General features: G+C 38.2%; 1 long non-coding RNA gene across 4 annotated transcripts; it reads right to left on the bottom strand.

Moving 5' to 3' along the window:
- Nucleotides 1–663: 663 nt before the first annotated feature.
- On the bottom strand, nucleotides 664–3097 carry LOC127516525 (uncharacterized). 4 transcript variants are annotated; one of them, XR_007931004.1, is made up of 5 exons: nucleotides 2956–3097; nucleotides 2806–2839; nucleotides 1704–2700; nucleotides 1525–1609; nucleotides 664–943 (listed from the first exon to the last, which is right to left on the bottom strand). It is a non-coding gene; the product is annotated as an uncharacterized LOC127516525 (long non-coding RNA). The 4 variants fall into 4 exon arrangements; XR_007931002.1 differs by having other exon boundaries at nucleotides 1525–2700; XR_007931003.1 differs by having other exon boundaries at nucleotides 664–1609.
- Between the last annotated feature and the right edge of the window lie 1030 nt (nucleotides 3098–4127).

Raw genomic sequence — 4127 nt, 5'->3', positions numbered from 1 at the left:
CCGTGACATCCTCATACACACACAGTGCACTCATCAAGTGCACTACACTCACACACAAGCCCACGCGTCACACACTTTTGGCCATCTAATCAGAGCAGCTGTTTTCTGAATGGTGCTTTTGTGCAGAGGGTCCTGCAAACGTATGATAATCTGCTGACGCTGCACACAAGAGCTTTGATCAAACATTCTGCATGAAGAAATACAAACCTCTCGTGATCTGAGCTCATAATCACAGATGTGCTGACATTCAGATGCCAGTGTGATATTTGCTTGATCTCATTTATGTAAAGGCAAAGCTCAGTTCGTCCATGTCCAAATCCAAGTTTTGAAGTGATACAATTAGTTTGCATGATATTAAACATCACAGGTTTAATGATGTTAAATCATATTATTGACAAATTTGATTTGGCTCTGTATGCATAAGTTTATCAATGATACGAGCGTGAACAGGCACTTACAGTTCACTCTGTTCTTCAGAAGACTTTTTGGAGCTTGAAACTTGAATTTCATTGTATGGACATGTGGCATTACCAAGTGGAGGGAAATGTGAATCACAATTAAATGAATCCAACTACGCCACCCTGGTGGGGCGCCAGGGAAATAACTCCCAATAAGAACACGGGTAAGTTTTACCAATTGAAGACAGATAATGGGAGACGTGAGTATCAATACAAAATATACTTTATTATAAAATCACCTGCATCAATAAAATGCTCTCTCTCATAAAACACACAAAATGATAGAAATAATTCTCCAGGGCCAGGATTAGCAGGAACGAGGCAGGCTGGCTGCAACTCAGGAGGTCGTCCAAACCTACCTCAATTCACACCAAATCAGACACCACGCACACACACTCTAAGGAATCTGTGTCAGCACACTGAAGCACACACCACCGAATGAAAGCAGCTAGCCTCCCCTGTTCCACATGAGTCCTCACTGGCTCCTGGAGAAAGAAAAAGAACACATTAATAAGGGAGTTCAAAAGAGAATTACATTGAATATTGATAATAAGGAGAAACAAACCACCAAAATAAGTGGCAGACACTGTTGTGGCAGCTATAGCACTCAGGCCTCCAGATGACACCACATGCAAAAGTAAAAAATGCCTGAGTGGCACTAGAACAACAAGAAAGTGAACGAAAAAGAAAACACTTTACAATAACACAATACATGGCAAAGAGAAAAAGTAAATTAATATAATAAAGCTGCAAAATAGATCAAAACCAAACAAACAAAAACCACCACAAAGAATAAACACAAAACCAAAATAGCAACAAAATAACTCACTGTTAGCAAAAGAAACCAAATCACAAAAAAAGTAAAAACCCAGCGCAAAGCCCAAAAGAAACAAATAAAAAACTATATTTGTAAACAATCCAAAATGAAACTGGTAGGCAGCCCCGCGGACGCAATGCTCGGAAGCTAGCAGCCCAAGCGACTCGCAAAGCAGCAAAGCCGTAAACAAACAGCACAGATGCCTGTACGCAACACGAACAAAAAACAAAAAAAAAACAAAGAAAATACCTGTAAGCAAAATAGCAGCAGCGTCAAATGCAGTCTTTGGCTAGGAATTGGGCTTAAAGATCTTGATGTTCCATTCTCCCTTTACCTTTAATAAAAATTAAAGGTTGCATTCTCCCTTTACCTTTAATTTACCTAAATTCACAGAACCCCAAATGTGAAAAAGGGAGAGCCATACTTACGATGGGTTGAACATACAGCTGTGCGTCTGGTGTTTGGTTCCCACAGCTGTTACTCACAACAGGTGCCGTAGCTCAGTCTACCGGCCAGCTTTCACACACCTGCTATTGTCGCTATTACTGAGAGCAACACACAAATGCCACGACCACAAGCGATCAAAAGATTTAATACAAATGAAACCCACCACAAGTGGGTGAATAACTGGCCACAGACTGTAGTGAAAATGTATTGCTTGTACAAGCTTTTATTCACATTAATAAATACCAAATTTTGTATAAAAACAATTAAATGTTTAGAACACTGGTACACATTCAGCAAGGGGAAACAAAAACAAAACAAATGTATGACGAACCGCAGGGTTCCAACAGGGTACAACCATACGTGTGTAGAAAAATAGAGCCACTACTTGCAATGCACACTCTAAATACAGCACAAAATCCACGGCACTCAAAAGGATAAATAAATCACCAGGAATCACAAAAGAATGCCCACCACCTCACCAGTGCCAGTCACACCCTTGGAGGAGACCCTGCAGCTGCCACGGAAATAATGAAAAACTAAAAGGAAAAAACAAAAAACAAAGAAAAAAGTATCAGTTGAAAATATACAATAATATGAATACACAACATCAAAAAGGAAAATTAGGGTAATTCACCAGAAAAAAAGAAAGAAAAGAAAACAAATAGTAACAATAGTCGTGCTAATCCTGCAAAATAAAAACCTTTTATTAATAACTGAAATACACATTTGCATAAATCAAATTATTTAATCTAATCAAATACCTTTAAATTAACTGGATTTAAGAAAAGGGAAGAATAAATCAACCAGACGGTTCTTCTTTAAAAGAAACCTACAAAACAAACTTTCATGAAAACAACCACCTTCAAACATATAAATAAATAAAAACTAAATAATACTTGTTACCTAATTCGTTCTCAACTCATTCAACACTCTGAAGACTGCATCACCAGGCCAATCACCATCAACACACAAGGGATTCTGAAATGCAACAACAAGATAAAACGACTTTCTGCCCACCCAAATTAACCTACTATTATCTTTACATAAACCCATTACATCGATAAAACAAATACATACGACTACCTTATGCCCCGCATTCAAATCACATAAAGGTGACCTAGAGACACAAACAATTGTAAGCATGAGCAGCATGAAACAATATAAATGTCTCATTGCTCAAAACAGGCACAGCCCTCAATTAAAACATTAAAATAACTATTAAGACCAAATTACCTGATGTAAGCTCACGCTTACTTCCAGAGTCAATAAATGAAAGAAACGAGGGCGCACTACGTTTCCGTACGTCTCTTTATAAACACAGACCATAAGTTACTTGAGGCTAGCTCACGCTTATTTCCAGAGTCAATGAATGAATGAAACGCCAACTGCGTAATGACGCAATTCTTATAATTGACCCAAAGACTTATGGGAGTTGTAGTGCCAAACCCATACGTCACCCGGTTACACAAACACCAAACATACCTGCAAGCGAACTCCGCGAGAAGCGTCTTGCTGCAGCCTGCGGTGGACGTCCAACGCGGCCAACATCCAAGATTGACGTCAGAAGCCAGGCCCATGCCGCCATGCAGCCGATTTTATTGTCAATCACAGAATTATAGCCTACTGCCTACACCAAACACTGATCTACGGAAGCCCTAAACGGGCATGGATTTTTTTTTTTTTTTTTCTATCTTGTTTTGTCGTGATCACTACTTATTTTCTCGTGATCTCGAGATAACAAAAGTTGTTTTGTCGTGATCACGACTTAATTTTCTCGTGATCTCGAGATAGCAAAAGTTGTTTTGTCGTGATCACGACTTAATTTCTGCTCTAAATTACACAAAAGTGCCAACAGGTGTCAGTATATTACCAAATATAACTGATGATGTGCGGTAAATATCCACTTTACTATATTTGTTCATATTGGCCCAGATTGTACGAGTTTCGGACAGAGAGAGTCTTCGTGATCGCTTTATTTTGTGCATTATTGTGTGCGTTAAGTAATTAACTTAACTGTTAAATGCTTGAATATGATTATTTTGCTTGAAAGTGTATCTGTTATCGTTCTGACTAGTGCAAGACTCACCACAGTTTCACGACCGCAATAGTTCGGTGTGATACTAAACTTATTGCTTATTAAAACTAGTTTTGATGTCACTGTATAGTATTCTGTTTGCACCTCATTGTGTATCTTTAAGACGCCATTTTAATCATCGCAGTTTCAGTGTTCGTTTCACTCACTCAGTGTATATTGATAAGAAATATGATTTATAGCCTATGTCATTTAAGTCAGTGATAGTGTGTAACCTATTGTATTTTCTACATTTCTTTGTTGGAAACAACACACATACATAAACACTATTCTCAAACAGCATCCCAAGATTATTTTAGCCTATATCAACTGG

This window comes from Ctenopharyngodon idella, chromosome 7 (assembly GCF_019924925.1).
Source record: "Ctenopharyngodon idella isolate HZGC_01 chromosome 7, HZGC01, whole genome shotgun sequence".
Classification (NCBI taxonomy): Eukaryota; Metazoa; Chordata; class Actinopteri; order Cypriniformes; family Xenocyprididae; genus Ctenopharyngodon; species Ctenopharyngodon idella.
Note: the sequence above shows the minus strand (reverse complement) of the source record. Positions and strands in the feature narration are given on the sequence as shown.